General features: G+C 42.8%; 1 non-coding gene across 1 annotated transcript; it reads left to right on the forward strand.

Annotated features, from left to right (window-relative positions):
• Positions 1-223: 223 nt before the first annotated feature.
• Positions 224-365, forward strand: LOC121310577. Its single transcript, XR_005948882.1, has one exon. It is a non-coding gene; the product is annotated as a U4 spliceosomal RNA (small nuclear RNA).
• The last annotated feature ends 20,777 nt before the right edge of the window (positions 366-21,142 follow it).

A 21,142-nucleotide genomic window follows, 5' to 3' on the forward strand; every position in this document is an offset into this window, starting at 1 on the left:
ATTGCAATCCCAGCATGCCTTTATGTAAGCGGCAGTGCATTTCAAACTCACTGGTCTCTGTTATGTGTTGTTTGTTTTGTGTATTTGGGCTAGCATAAGCAATATTTTATATCAATGCATATTTATTTTGAAATGCAATGTGTTTGTCTGCGCTAATAAATGACACCGTAGCAAGGACTCTAGTGTCATTCAAAGGGGTAGCCTGGCTTTCAGTGTGGATGTTATCTTTGCGCAGTGGCAGTATTGTAGCCCATGAGGTAAATCCGAGGCGCGATTATTGCTGGTTGAAAACTTGACCCAATACCCCGCTTGTAATGACTTGAGATATAGTCAGAACTAGCAATTTTTGACAGGCTCTGAGGAGGCTGTATATACTGGTTGGAATAAGAGATTAGTGGTTTCAGATGGAATAAAGTGTGTTGTCATAGTTGTACACAATCCTGTGCAGCCCACCTGCTGGTCATACTAGTGTTTCGAATAGCAAAGTATAGGTACATTTATACTTTTTTAATCATAAGAGTTTAATGTTTGGCATATGATATATATATCTATTATCCTATATATATATTATATATATATATAATATATATATAATATATATATATGCTTCCAAATCACCTACAGTCCACTGGGCAGCAATGGTCGACATACTTCCGAGAGACTTATTCGCTACTGGCAAGATTTTTCTACAGGATTGTGAAGGTTGGTACAGGTTTTTGGAGGGGGTAAAGTTTGTAAATTGAGACTGACAGTATTGATTCTACTTGGCATATATTTAAAGTGATATATATAATAATTTATCCTATTATAAATTATATTATCCTAATATATATATATATATATATATATATATATATATTATATATAGATATATATAATGGTATTAAATAATGCAATGGTAATTGGAAGCCAACAACACAGATAGTCCGTGGCGTCTTGTCGGTACAGTTCTGTGATTGCATAGCACAACCAGGCATGTTTCTAATTGGAAGCTCTATTCTAATAAATTGATGACTGATAGATCTGTGCTTTTGTCTCAAAAATAATCTGTCAAACTAGAAAAATCTAGGCATGCCGATACCTTGTAAAACATTTGGAATTGCATTAGCTGTGTTGTAATTGACGCTCGCTAGCACCTCTGGCCAATCATGAACTAGCATGTGGAATGTTTCATTTGGTTAAAAAAAAAAATAATGGCTGCGCAAATGAAAGTGAAGCATTTCCACAATATTTACACATTTAAGACCAAATCTCTTTCATATAAGTGAGTTCTAACATCTAAAATTGGAAAAAATAATCAGAAAATATTGCTTAATGTGCATACTATAAAATTAATTTTTTGATTTAATTATTGTTTCAGAGGAGGAATGCAGCACCCAACTACCAGATGTTCTGTCTTTCGTGACTCAAGCAATTAAGGGTTTTAATTATCTCCATGACCGAGGGGGGGGGGGGGGATTGATTTAAAAAGTGGTCCTAGAATGATTAAAATCCTCACTCAATATATTGGTCTTAGTCAAAATGTCTACTTTCCCCCTCATTTATCCTTTCAATAAAATTGCAGGTATTTACAATATGATCAATTCCATGCTTAAAATAATTTTGTTGTGGGATCAATTTGTTAACAAAGTTGTACCATTTCTTCATTGTCTAATACAAAGTCATTGCCTGGTACGACTACATTATTGGTTTCTATTGTGGTTGTATATCCATAATTGCCATTCTGATCAGTGTTGACTTGTGTGTCAAACGTTGGATTATGAAGCCTTCCGATTGTCCATAATTGTATAGGAGAATGATTTCCTTCAGTACTCCTAGGGTGATGATTCCATTGTTCCACAAACTCAGTTACTGCATTGTTAATTCTTCCTAAATATACATAATGTAATGCAGAGAGATGACATTCATTGTGTGGATCAAGTATTCCTCTTTGCTCCAGCCATGAAAACAAGTCTTTAAAGTAATAAACAACCACTCGGTTTAACTCTGCCCATAAGCGTTCAATACGTTGGTTATGAATGCTTCGACCAGTTATGAAGCTGCCCATGTTAGGTCCCCTTGTACTAATCATGTAACGTGCTATGTTAACATTTTCAACACCCATATCTCCTCTTACTCGTAATGGGAGGCCAAACCTTGATACCTTTCTTGAAATAATTGCAGCGCCGTTGCTGCAAGATTGTTTGTAGCAGTCTTGAGAGAAATCACGTTTCTGCTGAAGCCATCATACAGTCATGAAAGACAAATCTCCAAGATATGAGCTTGTGGTTACTGTCAATATGCCTGAAAGAAGAAAAACTGATGGTGGTTATGATAAGCAACATGTTAGATTTAAAATTATGTAACAACATTAATACTCAAGAATATTCTAGATGACAGTAGTACTTGAAAGAAGTACATGAACTTCAAGCAGCACTAACAATTGTCTGTTCTCTCATGTTTTGAAAATAAACTTAAATTTTTAGATTTGTAATATGACCGGGTATCTAAAATGGCAATGCTTGTACTTCGCATGGACATCACAATAACCCTTCCCAGTCCCAATCCTTGTGACCCCATGATCTTTTGTTTTAAATCTAACATCTATCCCCATAATTTGCTTATTTAAACATTTTTAAATGTTTTCAGCCTAAACAGCTATAATTTCAGTGTAGGGTAGGGTGGGAAAAGATGCCTAAATAGGGTATAAAAACACCTATGCCCAAAAAACACACACATGCCACCATAAGCATAAGCAAGCAGTATACAAATACACACTGTGGGGTAAAACAGCACAAAACAAGTGTGTATTTTTGTTATTCAGTTAATGCTTAGTTATCTTTATATGAAGTAGTAAAATGGAGCAATGTTATGTCAATATTCTTAATATAGTCCCGTTTTCTAATGGAGTTACTATACAAAAGGTATGGTGCTTAAGGTGACAATTTTGCCCCACCCTAGCCAACCTATACAGTGTTATAAGCAATTACAATTTTGCTATGAAAGTTGAATCAATGCTTTTGTATGTGGCTTTCCACAGGTTAAACACTGAATTAAAACAATCAGACAATCCATAAATGTTGCCGTATTGAAATCCTCATTGCCTACTAGCTCGATGCCTAGTAAAACAAAAGCTGTATGTAAAAGGACAATACGTATGTGCTTGTCACAGAGACGGCCAAGTGGGCGGTGTCAGAACCAGGAAGGAATGAAATATACAAAGACAGATGATGTGAAATGAAATGATGGTGCTTGCTTGCGCTGGTTTATTGTAAAATAAAAGGGTTTAACAAACAAAAGACAGGACACGGCACTTCACGCCAAAATAAATAGACAAACAGAACGAATAGACACGGACGAACGCTACACAAACAATTGAAATCTATATTTACACTTCTCTATCGCTATCTCTATCTCTATCTCTATCTCTATCTCTTTCTCTTTCTCTTTCTCTTTCTCCACTCCCGAACACACAACCGCGAGTATGTGACAATGTGCATCTATACATACTATTGTGCTGGGATTCAATTACCAATTAATTATTCACTTGAATCCCAGCACGTGAATTAATAAAGTGCAATTCCCCGTGCTCACATATTACTACATTTTACTTGCACGTGAAGTGCTGTGCAATCCTCGTGCCTAAATACACATATACATTTTAAACACTCGTGTTACACAGACCCGTTTATATCCTGTGTACCAATGACTATACACCAACATTTAAACACACCACACGCAACACATAACAGATAATATGCACAGGGGCGGGCACTTTGTCACAGTGCTCTTACCACAAGTGATTTGGGTTGGTACACTATATGCTCTGCGTCGAGTAGCCCTCCATTGACGAACTGTTCTACCAACAGGATCCAAAAGTTGCAGCCTCCTTCTAATTCTCCACCTAGTATTCTCAATGCCCGGCTTCGTAGGCTTCCTTGAATATAACTCTCCCCAGCATTAGGTGTAGAATTTAAAACACTAAGATGTAACAATCAAGATCTTCATCACACATGTCAGTTAATCTTCTCCCTGAAGATGTAGGTAAGTCTAGTTCTCTTCTTCTATATAGAGATGAAACACTGATGTTGAGGCAAGTTGCTCTTCGGATCCAGGAAAATCGAAGCTCCCACAAATGCTGTATCTGTTCTCTAGAAACAGTGAACCTTAACAAAAGCATAGGCAGAAAAGGCCATTAGTGTAAAAGACCTTGTAGGACATACAGGGCTCTATTCATAAAACATTTACGTTGCATTAAACTTCCCACCTGCTTAAATTAACATTTAAATGAAATTATTTCTTATACAATGTTGTTTTATGTTCTAACTACAATTAACACATAACCTGTTATTTTTCATAGGTGTAATATATTGTGCTATCGTAGATTTTGTTCACATTGGTTAGAGCTATCAGGAATACTGCAGTTTTTGTTTTGTTTTTTTAAAAAAAAGCAATCTTACAAAAAATCCAGTTAAAGAAAAAAATACTAACAATACTTTTGCTGTATTGTTTGTTTTTGTCTATTATGCACGTCATTTAAATATCAATTTAGTTCTTTTATTATACAATGATTAAATAGAGAGAAAAAAAAACTGACCTTGGCCACCCTACCCCATGCTTTAAAAGGGGTGCAGAAAATCTGGGTGTCGGAGAACAGGAGGTTAAACTATTGATCCTGGCCTGGAGATCTTCAGTTAATGAAACTGTATTCTTACATATTTCTTCTAGCATGGATAGCAAAGAGAGATCTGTTCTTTGAAAATTGTAACATGCAATAAGCATTGCAGTTAAAATATCTAAATGGCCTTCAAGTTTTCTGTGTAGATGTTCTATAAAATTAAGATCAACAGAAAAAGTAGCTCTTTCTACCATAGTACAGCAGGACTTTAGTGAAAGAAAACATTCATGGATACCTTGCACTGCCTCGGCTGACATCGAATGAAAAAATAAGCAAAGGAAAATGCAGGACATGTAACTGAAAGCCATGGCAAAAAGACCTGCAATAAGTTCAATATTTAGTTGAATTAGCAATTTTCCTACAAAGGTAGTGAAAATAAACCTCTTCTCCTGTGTACAAGTAGTTTTATTCCACCGTTTATCAGCAGTATAAACCAGTAGAAATGCTGTTCAAAATCAGTTTGTATATATAATCTGTAATTGGCCATTAATGTCATGTGATTCTTTGTATACACTATTTGCTATATTTATTTCAGTATGTGTGTGGCAGGCTGGCGAGTGGATAGAGGCCCAGAGACAGACTGCAGTTCAAAAAAATAACTATTTTATTATAGATAAACAAAAATAAAGTGCACAAGGGCAAAATAACAGATACTCAAACACAAATAAAGCAAAAACAAAACTCACAAAAATAAAGTTTCCAGGCTGGGCAATGCCTTCACTGGATTTAGAAAATTCAAAAACCACAAAACAAACACCAACCTGCTTCCTCAGCTCCCTCTCCCCAAATGAGAAGCAGAGGCCTCCTTTTATATCAGGTGGCTGGGCGCTGATTGATCGTTAATCAACCTAATCAACTAATCAACCCCAGCCACCTGAACATAATAAACCCAGGCAGGTAGGGGAAGTTAACCCCATCCCTGCCAATTTAAAAGGGCAGAGCTTTGCTCTGCCACACACCTCCCCCCATGTACAACGTACACCAGCCGCAATCGCCCGGCTCCCTCTGGTGGCGGAGGCGGCGGCCCGGCTCCCTCTGGTGGCGGAGGCGGCGGCCCGGCTCCCTCTGGTGGCGGAGGCGGGCGGCCCGGCTCCCTCTGGTGGCGGAGGCGGCGACTGCGGCCCGGCTCCCTCTGGTGGCGGAGGCGGCGACTGCGGCCCGGCTCCCTCTGGTGGCGGAGGCGGCGACTGCGGCCCGGCTCCCTCTGGTGGCGGAGGCGGCGACTGCGGCCCGGCTCCCTCTGGTGGCGGAGGCGGCGACTGCGGCCCGGCTCCCTCTGGTGGCGGAGGCGGCGACTGCGGCCCGGCTCCCTCTGTCTCGGGCTCTGAGAGCGGCGACGGTGGCTCCTCCCTCTCGGGCTCTGAGAGCGGCGGCGGCTCCTCCCTCTCGGGCTCTGAGAGCGGCGGCGGCTCCTCCCTCTCGGGCTCTGAGAGCGGCGGCGGCTCCTCTCCCTCTCTGGCTCTGGGAGACGACGGCAGATCCTCCTCCCTCTCTGGCTCTGGGAGCGACGGAGGCTCCTCACCCCTCTCTGGCTCTGGGAGCGACGGCGGCTCCTCACTCCCTCTCTGGCTCTGGGAGTGACGGAGGCTCCTCCTCCCTCTCTGGCTCTGGGAGCGACGGAGGCTCCTCACCCCTCTCTGGCTCTGGGAGCGACGGCGGCTCCTCACTCCCTCTCTGGCTCTGGGAGCGACGGAGGCTCCTCCTCCCTCTCTGGCTCTGGGAGCGACGGCAGATCCTCCTCCCTCTCTGGCTCTGGGAGCGACGGCAGCTCCTCCTCCCTCTCTGGCTCTGGGAGCGACGGCAGCTCCTCCTCCCTCTCTGGCTCTGGGAGCGACGGCAGCTCCTCACTCCTCTCTGGCTCTGGGAGCGACGGCGGCTCCTCACTCCCTCTCTGGCTCTGGGAGCGACGGCAGCTCCTCCTCCCTCTCTGGCTCTGGGAGCGACGGCAGATCCTCCTCCCTCTCTGGCTCTGGGAGCGACAGCAGATCCTCCTCCCTCTCTGGCTCTGGGAGCGACGGCAGATCCTCCTCCCTCTCTGGCTCTGGGAGCGACGGCAGCTCCTCACTCCTCTCTGGCTCTGGGAGCGACGGCAGCTCCTCCTCCCTCTCTGGCTCTGGGAGCGACAGCAGATCCTCCTCCCTCTCTGGCTCTGGGAGCGACGGCAGATCCTCCCCCCTCTCTGGCTCTGGGAGCGACGGCAGCTCCTCCTCCCTCTCTGGCTCTGGGAGCGACGGCAGCTCCTCCTCCCTCTCTGGCTCTGGGAGCGACGGCGGCTCCTCACCCCTCTCTGGCTCTGGGAGCGACGGCGGCTCCTCACCCCTCTCTGGCTCTGGGAGCGACGGCGGCTCCTCACCCCTCTCTGGCTCTGGGAGCGACGGCGGCCCCTCGCCCCTCTCTGGCTCTGGGAGCGACGGCGGCTCCTCGCCCCTCTCTGGCTCTGGGAGCGACGGCGGCTCCTCACCCCTCTCTGGCTCCCGGGACGGCGGCTCACCCCTCTCTGGCTCTGGGAGCGACGGCGGCTCCTCGCCCCTCTCTGGCTCTGGGAGCGACGGCGGCCCCTCGCCCCTCTCTGGCTCTGGGAGCGACGGCGGCCCCTCGCCCCTCTCTGGCTCTGGGAGCGACGGCGGCTCCTCACCCCTCTCTGGCTCTGGGAGCGACGGCGGCTCCTCGCCCCTCTCTGGCTCTGGGAGCGACGGCGGATCCTCCTCCCTCTCTGGCTCTGGGAGCGACGGCGGCTCCTCGCCCCTCTCTGGCTCTGGGAGCGACGGCGGCTCCTCACCCCTCTCTGGCTCCCGGGAAGGCGGCTCACCCCTCTCTGGCTCTCGGGAAGGCGGCTCACCTCTCTTTATTGGAGTGACCGGTGGATCTCCCATGTCTACCGCCAGGTAATTAACCACCATGAGGGCAACCTCTGGGAAGGAGGCCGGGTGGTGTTGTTCCTCCCACTGTTCCCACCTCTCCCCATCTCGACGCCACAGCGTGTTGATAACTATGGGGAGATCGTGGACGAGGTCTGCCTCAGGGTGCATCAACCAGTCCCAGATCTCCTGGGACGGTGGTGAAGGTGGTGGTGCTGGAGGTAGTGGGGTGGCCCCTGATGCCCGGGGTGAACACGGCACCTCTTCCTGGGCCTGGTTGTAGGGGCATCCTGCCCAGTTGTGGCCGTCCTCCTCACACCGGCCACACCAGTTTGCCGGTGGCACGTCTGGGCAGGACCGCCAACGATGGTCCTCCTTCCCACACCAGGAACACCAGGGGAAGAGGCTGGCCGGGTCCTCCAGCGGTGGCTGCAGCAGCTTACATTTCTTCAGCTGCTGCTTGTCCTGCCTTTTCCACTGTCTGCTCTTCTTTCCCATTTTTTTTTTCAAAAAAAAAATAAAATAAATACTGCTCTGAGCCTCTAGGTGGCGCTATCCCACTTCTGACACCAAATGTGGCAGGCTGGCGAGTGGATAGAGGCCCAGAGACAGACTGCCGTTCAAAAAAATAACTATTTTATTATAAATAAACAAAAATAAAGCACACAAGGGCAAAATAACAGATACTCAAACACAAATAAAGCAAAAACAAAACTCACAAAAATAAAGTTTCCAGGCTGGGCAATGCCTTCACTGGATTTAGAAAATTCAAAAACCACAAAACAAACACCAACCTGCTTCCTCAGCTCCCTCTCCCCAAATGAGAAGCAGAGGCCTCCTTTTATATCAGGTGGCTGGGCGCTGATTGATCGTTAATCAACCTAATCAACTAATCAACCCCAGCCACCTGAACATAATAAACCCAGGCAGGTAGGGGAAGTTAACCCCATCCCTGCCAATTTAAAAGGGCAGAGCTTTGCTCTGCCACAATGTGATATACCCATTATGGTATATGTCATATTAATTTCAGTATGTTAAATACATTTAATTATGTTTTATTCATTTCAATGTGATATTCATTTCATTCTACGTTATATTCTTTTCACTGTATGCCATATTCAGAAAGCTGTAATTTTGAATTGAACGGCCTCTCATACATATTCAAGTTTAAAACCTGTTGGTCCAAATTACTCCCTATATATTTAAAAGAAATGTTTCTTGCAAATCTTTATTTTTCACAGCAGCATTAAAGTTAATGAAGCCACGTTCCAAATCAGATCTCCCAGGTCAATCATAAACAAGATCTTCATTGCAAAGGCCGGAAGTAGAAAAACAAATGATTGTTTATGAATGTGAGAGGCTTGAAATTGTGAGGGCTCTCGTTTTCTTAAAGGGGTTGTCAGTTGCTCCTGATTTGCTGCAGCTTCTGACTTCATTGGTCAGCGCTGATGGAGCTCCTCCAGAGGCCAGTTCAAACTTCCTTCAATAATTACAACATGATCCCGAGCAAATGCAAACGACTTCACTGTGTTTATAAAAGTGTTTACAAGACACGCAAAATAGAGGTAGACATCAGAGACTTCTTACAGCAACAACTGTTCTGCTTTTAGCAGAAGGTATTGACAGTGCTCACTGCCCTATTGGAGAGAGGAGCTGATTCAATGCATTCTTTACATACTGTTTTTGTTTTCTCCAAATAACAAGTGATAGGAAAATAACTTTATCACAGATAACTAAGCAAAATTGCTATACTTGTTATTCTTTTGTACTCATTGCTCAGCACAGCCTTAATACATTTCATGTAACTATTTAAATGACTGCCACCCTTTTAAAAACTTGAGGCAACACATGAAACCAAAATCACTGCACAGGACAAAAAGCCTGAGTGCAGCCATTTGCGCTCACAGAGCCCATATCAGATTTCAATGACCTTTGCCTTGTCCAGGGGTCAACACTGGGCCCTGAATTCTGAAAATCAGCCTCACCGTTGTGTACCCACCCCCCCAGGTCTGTCTGTGAATTGTTTTTGACTTTAGGAGTCCAAACAAAATTGTGTTACCATTGAAAAGGCACCCCTTATATACACAAAATTAATTATAATTTACTGATGTCATAGTGCAACTGATAAACACAATTCTGGGAACTGGCTCCTTTGAAGACAAGCTTTACTGTAATATCATAGTGAAAGTGATAAATACAATTTGGGGAACTGGCTCCTTTGAAGTCAAGCCATACTGACTGTAATATCAATCATAATGAAACTGATGAACACAATTCTGGGAACTGGATCCTTTTGAAGATAAGAGCGTACTGTCTGTATATCACTCATTACTTAAATAAAGAAACATACAGAAAGCTTCCAATGGCATGCACCTCGCAGTCAGGAGAATAAATGTTCAAAACACTTTTCATACTGTTTCATCATTCTATGGTTATACGGAGGTGTAATAGAGATTGAAATACATTGTAAAGCTTTTTACCAACAAACTAACCCAAGCTTTATATCCCAGTGGCGAGCTGGCTTGTAGTGAGGTCACAGCCGGAAAAAGAGCGGACACAGAATGGTGGGAATGAATCCGCTATTTCGTCGGTTTATTATAATAAAAACAGCAACATGTTTGAATAAAACACGAACACTTTCTCAAACAAAATGGCACGGTGGCCAAAAGAAACACGGAACAAACAAGTATTGTGCTGGTGTAAACCAGGTTGGGTAGCAATGCTTTCGAATACTGACTCTCTTGTCTCACGACTCACGTCTCGTTCCACCTCTGAACACACTAACCCTGTTCAGTCAAAAATCACCTCCTCATCTGAAACAGAGACCCCATCCAATGTCTGGTTTTTTCCCTCCGTGCTCTGGTGCTTCACACAGGTCCAAAAACTGGGAAATATCAAAGACAACGCTGTATACAGTGTAATGATATTTTTAATGCATTAACCATTTTGAATGTATTAACAAATGATATAAAAACAAGCATGTGACCTGTACACTTCAGATTCAGAAAAGTCAGAGAAGTGCTGCACTGACTACTGAGAGAAGAGCAACAGAGGAGAGAGACTCTAGAGACTTCAGCACTTTGAAAGGTGAAGACGAATAAAAGATTTTCACATGCTAAAAAGCAAACACCATGTGTTACACTGCTTATTAAATATCCAATGTTTCTATTGAGTGTAGATGAATAAAGTTTGTAGGAAGTGTTTCATTCTTGTTCAAGATCAGAACTGTTTTTTCCCTTTCTGCTCGAGGCAGAATTACATATAAAAGATTGGAACTGTGAGGGTAACAAGCCTTGAGACTCCTTTCCTTGTTCATTCAGTTACCCTTTTGTCTTGAATTTCATTAACAAATAACAGATTGTTTTTTGTTTTGTTTTGCTGTTGTAGAAACAATAGAGGGAGATAAATCAGAATAAAATGTCTGTGCGAATAACTGAGCTGCAGGTTCCAGAAACTCATGATGAATTTAGCCATGCTGATACAAATGCTTCAAGGTAATAACTTTTTTTTTCTTCAGTCTTATTTTGCAACTGCAGTTTAATATCAAAGAGACTCCAGCAGATCGGTCAGCTCAAAGGAAAGTTGCTGTTTAAGCATCTCTGCAAGTCAAGCTTGTATGAACTGGTTAAATTAAGCACAATGTGTTATAGTTGATTCCTGAGTATATCCTAGGGTACACAAAGTATTATCACAATTTGATACCAAAGTAGAAGTATTTGGAGTTCCTCCAAAAAACAATTGCATTGACACAAGTTAGCACTTAAACCACCAAACACAAAATAAGTTGAATTACTGTAAATGACAGGGGATGCCAAATTTTATAACCAGCTATAATATCTGGCATCCCCCTTGAAAAAAAAAGAATGGGGAAGCTCTAGAACAGATAAAACAGCACAGAACACCCTTGGAAAAACTGCTTCTGAAATTAATCCAAAACTGGAAGCTGTTCTTTTCTGACTTTTGTGAGTTCTCAAGGTGCTGCACCGCATGTCAGTCACAGCATGCCATTTCAGAAGGGAGGTACGCTCGTTACAGCAGCCTGTAAATCATCCTGTAATTCATGTAATGTGCTTTTTCATGTGACAAAAATAATAAAAAGACTAAACAAAGCTCATGTGTTCTGTGTTAGTTGTTCCTGCTCGAGTTATTTCAGACCATACAGTGCACCAGTTTAATTAGATTTATTTGACAAGTTTTTTGTTCTCGACTCATACCATAAAACAGTGGGATTCACTAAGGTCAGAAATTCAGGAATTCTAGAAAACTGTTTTGAAGGAACCGAACAGGATCAACCAACGATCATTTGGGTGTGGTTTTACAATGTTTAGTGAGGAATTTGTGAAAGGAGGGGGGAAGGTCAGAATGTTTCAGTACACCATTAGGTTGGGTCAGATGCCCAGGGGCAGTGGGGGAATGGTAGAAGAAAAGCAATGCCTACTTGCTTGCTAGGTCGTAAATTATATGAGTTGAGGGGGTAGGATGGATGAATTGTCTGCTGCGTGCCTGATATTCTCCGGAGCGCTCTGTATTTTGATGACCACTGCAATAAACCTTTGATGCAACGATCGGTGTGATCGATTGTCTCTGATCATCTCTGCACTTCATTTTGCGACCCTACAGCATCACTTATGGTGAAACCCAGCCTCAATAGATGCTCCGTCACTAGCGCTGTGTGGGCCACCGCTCCCTCCCCCGACTGGGAACAGATCAACCAGTCGTCGAGGGGGCAAGGATAGCCTCTAGCACTTTGAAAATGTACGGGGTGCTAGGGAGAGGCCGAACGGCAGCACAGAAAACTCGTGCGCTCTGCCCTAAAAGGCAAAGCGGACGTATTTCCTGTGCTGTGGACAAATGGGAACGTGAATATACGCATCCCGCAAGTCCACCATAGTGAACCAGTCACCCGGCCGGACAGACTGGAGTATGTGACGATGAGTCAGCATGTGGAACCCCTTATGTTTCAGAAACCGGTTGAGAAACCGCAGGTCCAGGATGGGGAGAAAGCCACCGACCCTCTTTGGTACCAGAAAATATCTCAAATAGAACCCCTCTCCAAGAGAGGTGGGATCTACGAGACGAATGGCGCGCTTGTCCAGAAAGGCTGCCATTTCGGTCTGGAGGCCTGAAGCGGATCCGTCATGTACATAGTTGTGATGCTGCGCAAAGGAGGGGGTTCCAAACGAAACTAATGCGCATAACCATATTGTACAGTTGCAATCACCCACACATCAGTGGTGCAAGCGCGCCAGTAGTGCAGCTGATGTGCCGTGAATCGAGTCTGAGTCCGACCCTGCTGGGGCGGCTGGGGCAGGGCTAGCGGAGGTGTTTGTCTAGGGCGGAAGCCCTGGAACCGCCTTCTAGGTTGTTGCTGCGTGGGCTAGCCATGTCCACCTACACCATGCTGAGGGAGGATCCTGCCTCTCGCCTGAGCTGAGGCCTGTAGGCAATGCCTAAGGTCATCTGGCAGGGCTGTGGGAACTGGCACGGGGGGTGGGAACTGGCAACGGAGCAGGGGGTGGGAGCAACACGGCTAATTGTCTCGATGCCTCGTGTTCCCTAAGAGACTGCTACAGGATCTCCTCCATGGCCGGGCAAAAGGTGTCGCTTGGTGATATGGGTGCATCCAATAGCGCGGCCTTATCAGCATCAGGCACCCGTGCCTGCGACAGCCACAGCTGTCTGGGGGCGACCATTAAATCTGCCAGACTCCGGCCCTGGGTCTAAACCTGCAGGCCGGAGATCTGGAGCAACCTATGTGATAGTAATCGCAATTCCTTGGCCACCGGCTCTGGGAACGGGGCGTCACGCAAAATCCTATCCAAGTATGCAGAAAGCATGCTGGATGTGTTCGCTAGGTGGGTACTTTGGACCCCTACCACATAAGCTCTTTGGGTTTCATTTCAGGTTTGGGGACACAGGGTCCTTGGGCATACCTCCCACCGGTGGAACCTTAACCAAGGCTGCAATGGTGTAGTCCACAGGGGGAAACCTGGCCAGGCCCAGCTTCTCTGCACCCTCCAGCGAGGCCAAAGGAGAACCATGTCTCAATTGCGCCGGCGCTGTGGCTGGGTGGTTCCAGGAGGAGTGCACCTCCTCCAAAAAATCAGGGAAAGCTGGAAAGGGTTGAGCTCGGGGAGCCACGTCATGCAGTCGAAAGACGGAATGGCGTGGCTCTGTGCTGTCCAAGGGACCTGTAGGTATGTTGCCGTTCGCCCCATAAGCGCGGGCACAGACCCTGCCAGTGGCAGAGCGCTAGTAACCTCGGCAACCTCGAAACTAGAGGCCGTATCAGCCAGGAATTCGGGCTCCGCGTCGACTGCCATATCCGGAGGGAAAGCAGCCCACCAGAGTGTCCGGTTGATACGCTCACCCTGTTCTCCCACGGAGGGGTCAGGGGGCGATACAGAGTCTGCGACCGGCACAGGGGGTGGGGGGGACGCCACATGGGGGCCCACGGCCGGAGCCGGTGGTGCCTGCCTCTCCAAAAGCTCCATGATCCATCCGATCTGGACTTTCATGTCCATGATGTCCCAAGCCTGCCGGGACTTCTTCACCATTCTAGACGGAGGTGACTGGGAGCGGCTGCAGGTGGGACTAAGAACGCCCCGACGCGACTCTTTCCAGGCCGCTTGCGAGCGCACAGGGCTGAAAAACAGCGCAGATGTCGCAGACGCCTTTCAGGGCTCAGGCGGCGTGACTGGGGCCTAGACACCGAGCGCACATGTTTCATGGAAAGCCCTGCCCGTCATAGTGTTGGGTAGAAAAACCACCATGCGCACTGAACACTGCGTGCACTGAGTACCTTGCAACAACAGATGCCATGCGCACCGCTTACATCGGGCACCGCGTCCACCGAGTACCATGCAGCACCGGCATGCTAGCCTGTATTGCTACAGCGAGACAATGGGCACGTGCGCACCGTGGTACCGAAGTAGCATGGGCTGAGTCTCACGCACCGCGGTATTTAAAAACACCGGGGCAGCTGGTCACATGGTCACACGCCTGAGCTGCACATATTGCCTTTCCTCGTTCTGAAATTTCTTATGTCATTACATACAGATGTTTATCCGCTAGAATCCAGTTTGGTGGAAACCCATTTGGGTGGTCGTCTTCGACTTGAAAGGGAACCAAGATTTGGCATTCACATAGAGATGCATTTTTGCTGTGTTTGTCAACTTAATATGATTAAGTAAAAAAAAAAAAAAAAAAAAAAAAAACTCTAGTAGGGATTTTTCTAGCAAACAAATGTAATAAGTTGGTTTCCTCTTCTCATGATTGTGTAATGGAATCTGAATAAAGACAATGAGCCAGGCATTGTCTTCAATGTAATGTGTTGTTCAGGTGATCTTGCATGTAAATGCATATTTTCAATCCTGTATTTTTCCACTCAGGGTAAGCTCTACTGTGCTACCAGTGGTTCTCAACTCCAGTCCTGGGTACCCTTAGTTTTTGTACTAAATGAGCTTACTTAATTGAACCCTCATTTAAACTGAGAATTTGCCAATTGAAGATTTCAGATTACATGTAGAATTGCACAAGGAACGTGAATTTTCCAACTTTTTAAAAGCTAAACAATTTAAACAGTCTAATTAAGCAAATATTAAGCAGATTTTGTCAGTTATTGTCAAATGACAAAATTGAAAAAATGGAGATGGAGATTTGTCCGAGATCTGAGATCTGTGTAACCTATAACCACATTCACCTGCTGTTGTTATTACACATATAGGCATGTTTACTGTTGATTTAAGGTTTCAGTATGAGTTATGAATGACTGAAATGGTTTCACTTTTTTTTTCGATATGAATGCTTGAATCTTCAGCTATATAAAAGGCAAAATCTGAAAGCTCAAGTTTAGTCAGGACATCAGAGAAAACAAGGTAAGAGTTGCTTTGATACATGACAAGACCTGGGAAGAAATATATTAACTTTATATACATACTCTTGTGCATAGAATAACTGTTAAGCCACATTTTTTTAAAGTTAATTTTTGCAATAGAATACAAGAATAGTAATGGGATAATAGTGCCCGAGTTGGCTTTTAAACTATGTTAGGTTATTGTTAACGTAGCATTTTACATTATTTGACCCTGTGATGCCTGTGCATTTATCACAATTGTCAGTATGTAAGAAACACCATCAGACTTATGGGATTAAATTGATTGATTGCACTGTTGATTAAGTTTGACTTTACCAAACTCACCAGAGCAAGAATTCTATTAGATGAGAAATGCTACCTACTCCTCAGTAAATGTAAAATGCAAGCAGCAATATAGGGGTATGTATGGATTTGGCATATGCCAGTCTGCGAAGATTCACGAGTTCCCTTAGGCCTCTGCCACTGTACCAACTTTCATCAGTCTCCTTTAGACTGTGCATTTTATGGAACAAATGTTTATTTTATGGCGGCCAACTTGCTTTGAACAAATTTTAAACAGGACCTTGCCATGAGTATGTGTGCCAATTTACATGCCAATCGGCATTGCGGTTTTAGCGAAAAAGATCTTTGAAAACCAGTTGACTGATTGACCTCATTCCACATGGTCTTCTTCTAGGCCATAGGGGCAGTCTGTGCAGCAAGTCTCAGATCTCTACCATTAGCCATTTTGGACATATAGACCTACCAAAAACGCTCATGCAATCCAATGTGGCTGCTAAACCATGTGACCTTTGACCTTCATATCGCATATGGGACAATTTCATATACGCCTCTACCACCATCTGCAATTTCATCAGTTTTTGTGCAACACTCCAACCCCAGTGGCGGAATAATAATAATTCCATCAATAACAATAGGTTTCCCTGGAACTCCGTTGCATGGCCCCTTAAAAGGAAACGGAAGACGGACGCAGACAACATGTGGGGAACAAAAAAAATGTAGATTGGGGTGCTTCTTTTGCCTTCTGTTTAGGAACACCTAAAATAGAATTGCTCACTCAATTGTACAAAAAAAGACTTGTTTTAATCATGGTATAAAAGCTGTATGGAAAATCTGCTCCATCAGGCAACTCCTTGAGTTCTCTCCAGACCTTCGGGCCATATTCATAAAACTTTTACTGCTGTACCAAATTAACACCTGTTGGGCAATTGTTTTTCATCTTTTAAAAAAAGGGGTGCTAAATTTAACATGATGTTAAAGTTTTATGCATATGGCCCTTGGTGTCTGAAATATTTTCTTACACAATATTTTTTGTTTTAAAGGAACAATATAGAATGACTTCGCAAATAGAACAAGCTGTGGCTTCAGTTGACAGATTGTTGTGTGTTGGAATTGAGATCTGCAACAACAGCAAATTCATACTAAAATCACCAGAGTAAGTACAATGTCTCTGCTAGAGAAAATTGCATTCTGATCAACTGAGTACTTTATTTGCTTGCATTGTTTAATTCTCACCATGGCTATAGAGTTATAGATTAGAAGTATCTAAATTAGTTTTGTTTTCTAAACAATATTACTGTTATAATACAGTGACTGTTTTGTATTGTAACAGTAGTCTAACCTGTTGTCTTATTCCCAGGACTTTGAACTTAATGGAGGACTCAAAGGGTGAGGGGGGGGAGGGTCAATAAATATTTGTATCTGTTGTGTTTTGGGGTCCTGGATTTGATTCCGGCCTGGGGGTCTCTGTGTGGAGTTTGCATGTTATCTTTGTGTTCACATGGGTTTTCTCTGGGTACTCCTGTTTCCTCCCACAATCCAAAGACATGCTGTTCAGGTTGTTTGGTCACTCTAAATTGCCCTGTGTGTGTGGTGCCCTGCGATGTACTGGCCTCCCGTCCAGGGTGTGGTCCTGCCTTGTACCCTATGTCTGCCGGGTTAGGCTCTGGCTCACCGAAACCCTCTAAAAGGATTAAGCGGTTATGATAATGGATGGATGGATGTTGCGTTTTGTATACTTCTAACTTAAAAGCACGTACTTGTGCTTGTAACTATGGGTAACCCTGCTTTCATTGGCTTGTTTGCCAAGCTGTGTAATTGGAACTGTAGGTAATGTCTGATTAGGCATACTGTGGAGAGCAAATTTGCATGTCCCAGCTGTAACCATTTATTGCATACTAAATGCAGTTATTAGGAGACAGTTATTACATAAGAACATTTAGTAATGAGACCCTAAAAGTTCCGAACACTGTTATAAAATAAATGTATATAGATTCCTTTACAAAAAAGTTACTAGTTTGGAATAAATACACCATGTTTGTTCTGTCTTTCTTTTTTCTTTTTCTCTTCCTTTTTTCTGACTTTTTCTTTCACAGGGTTTACATTCATTCTGGTGTCCTGCGAAGCCCACCACAAGCAAGAATTGATCCAGGAAAGAGTGGAATCTGCATTTTTACAAAGTATTTATTCTCAATGCGTGGTGTTGAGGGCATTCTCAACTACAAAATTAATCGGAAACGACTATGCTTGATGTTTTCTAACCCTCTCTGGGTAAAGTTCTATAACAGGAAATTCAATTTGGAAATGCCTGACGAAATGCCACCTATAAATGAGCAGTTATTTAATGAATTGGGTGTAGAAAAACAATCCAAAACCATGTGTATTGTTGGAGACAGTTCATTATCAACCATCACAGTTGACATTGAAGATGTAGAAGTAACAGTCACAATGTCTTCATCTATCAAGTCCATCATTAAGATTGATGTGAGAAACAAGAGCTGCAGTGCAGATGAAGAGCTATAATTCTAAATACAGTATACTGTATTATTATGACCTAGCTTTTAAACCACCAGTTTGCAGTCCTGATTTTCTATTGAATGTACACAGGACTTCCTTTCTGTCATTTTAAGAACATTGTAAAGTTAGATCATTTCTGTCTGTCTAATACTGAGAAAACTTATCATGATTTTTTTTTTTATCGTATTTTACTTAACATTTGTAGTTGTGTTATTTTTGCTGTTCATAGGTTACAGTGATCAGAGATCTTGTATTTTATTTTTGTTTTTGATTATGTGAAGCACTTTAATCTGCATTGCACATGAATGACACTATGTAACACGTATTGTTTTCACAGAAACTTTTATTTCTAGTAGTTGTGAATGTTTTTGTTTTGCCTTTTTTATGCTTGGCTCTATATATTCTGTGGGTTACTAATGCTTGTATCATCATGTGAGTTTTGTAAATGATAAATCCTATCTGGTGTTTTAAAAGACACCTTTGTAAATGTCTATCGTATGCTGTGAGGGCAAAGTTTTCTTTTTACCCTCATAACATATGTATGTATATATAGCTATATAGATATAGATATATAGATTGATTGATTGATTTAGTAAACAACATTGTGCACTGATCTCACCTGATTGAGAACCTGCATTCCATTCAGCTTATTAACTTCCACTGCTTTAGGTTCTAGTAGTACTACTAGTTTATTTCCTCGTTAATTTAAACAATGTTTCTCTTTATCTGGTATGCAGTAGTTAAGGCTTAACAACTGTTAAGATTTAAAGGGAAGTAGAGAGATGGCAAATAAAACCTGAATACATCAAGCCCTAATTATGTTATTCTGTTGTCAGAATGGCAGGGCAATTTTAAATAGTAATGCAACTACAGTATGTGTTTACATCAATGTTTCTTATTCCATCCATCCATCCATCCATTATCATTACCACTTATTCCTTCAGAGGGTCGCGGAGAGCCAGAGTCTAACCCGGCAGACACAGGGCAATGCAAGGCACCAATGTCGCAAATGAACCTAAAACCTGTCTTCCCTTGTACGAGGTGCAATCACCTGTCTTCCCTTGTACGAGGTGCAATCACCTGTCTTCCCTTGTACGAGGTGCAATCACCTGTCTTCCCTTGTACGAGGTGCAATCACCTGTCTTCCCTTGTACGAGGTGCAATCACCTGTCTTCCCTTGTACGAGGTGCAATCACCTGTCTTCCCTTGTACAAGGTGCAATCACCTGTCTTGTAAAAGGTGCAATCACCTGTCTTGTACGAGGTGCAATCACCTGTCTTGTACGAGGTGCAATCACCTGTCTTATTTTAGGGATCCTGACCGCTAAATGATATACCATTCCTTCTCTGCACTACTGTAATTTTACACAGAGAAATAGTTATAACTTTTACTTAACTGTCACAAATATATCGCTATGTTTTCAAATAGCAAAACGCCAATCATTTGCTATTGCATTTCCAGAAATAGTATATTATAACACGGCCAGTTGCAATGCATTGCATATAAAAAGAGGGTAATAATACCCAATAAAATAATGAATACCCAAACACAATTTAACAACCGTCCTATTACTCTCTCCCCCCATTAATAAGTTAACATTTTATCACTTTAAAACCACAGACTAGACTGTAGAAACTTGTATTAATAAAGTGCATTTAACTCAGTTGTATGTTTTCACATACGCAACAGCAGTATTAGTAGTTTAACACGAGTAACTAAGAAAGCCGCAGATTATTAAACACACAGTTTACACACACACACACACATATATATATATATATATATATATATATATATATATATATATATATATATATATATATATATAAACCTAGCAGCGTTTGCATTAAACATAAATACACTTTTTTCATGTTAATAACTAGAAAATAAGGACAGTCTTTATAAACCACAGCAGTCTTGGACGATCCAGTAATTTAATAAATAATCCCTGCATGGGTTCTCCAACCAGGTTGGAAAGTTATTCAATGATTGTTTCTTTTTAAAACAAACTCACTGAACCTCTTCAAAATCTAAATAGTATAATCCAAAGTGTGATTACAGCTCAGCACAACACAACCAGTTAATTCCAAGAAATAATAACAACAAATAGAACAGAGTTCTTTTCAAACCCGTCTGAAGCTTTATATAGTCAGATACAGAATTAAATGTTAAACAACTTAATTACATCTAAAAACAAGAGAAAGCAACTAGTTATGTTGCTACTAGCTATGCTACAGAAAAAAGGACAGCAGCCAGGCATCTGACCCTGTTAAAGCTCCTGGCAGGCATCTATTGAACGACTAACCTCATAGATACTTACGTTTTTAATTTTGGGACATTTAGTTTAAGTCATTAAAAAAAAAAAAAAACTTTAAGAAGTTACTTAAGAATAAGATTTACTACCATTTAACATTTGATAAAACGAATATACAGTAGAAAAGTAAAAAAAATGTGAAAACAGAAAAAAATAAAGGTGCGTATACACTTGCGTTCCGGAACCCTTTCCATTGGATTGCGGTACAAAGTATTCTGAAACCGCACGTTTACACTTGCGTAAAACAGCAGGGGTTTCTTCTTTCAGGGCAGGAGTGTGAGCCAAAGAGGCGGTGACGAGCCGTAATGACATCGAGCGCCATATTTTGAATAATCATATCTGTAAGAGATTGTTACAAAGTAAGTGATTTGAAATAAATATATATGAATAAGTTGCACTTACTTAGATGGTACGAGTGGATCTCGAAAATATTGTCATACGGGTGTGCAATTTCTGAAAAAAACTTCTTATCCCAGGGACAAAATGCTCATAAAGTCTACTTGCCCTATAAAATACAGACACAAATCAAATCTAAGTTTTAAGATGTTGCTTTTATTCAACAATGAATAATAGTTGTATTGAAATTGCTGCGCAAAAAAAAAATAAATACAAAAATATTCCTGTGTGTTGCAGCGCCACTT

This window comes from Polyodon spathula, unplaced genomic scaffold (genome assembly GCF_017654505.1).
Source record: "Polyodon spathula isolate WHYD16114869_AA unplaced genomic scaffold, ASM1765450v1 scaffolds_2289, whole genome shotgun sequence".
Lineage (NCBI taxonomy): Eukaryota > Metazoa > Chordata > Actinopteri > Acipenseriformes > Polyodontidae > Polyodon > Polyodon spathula.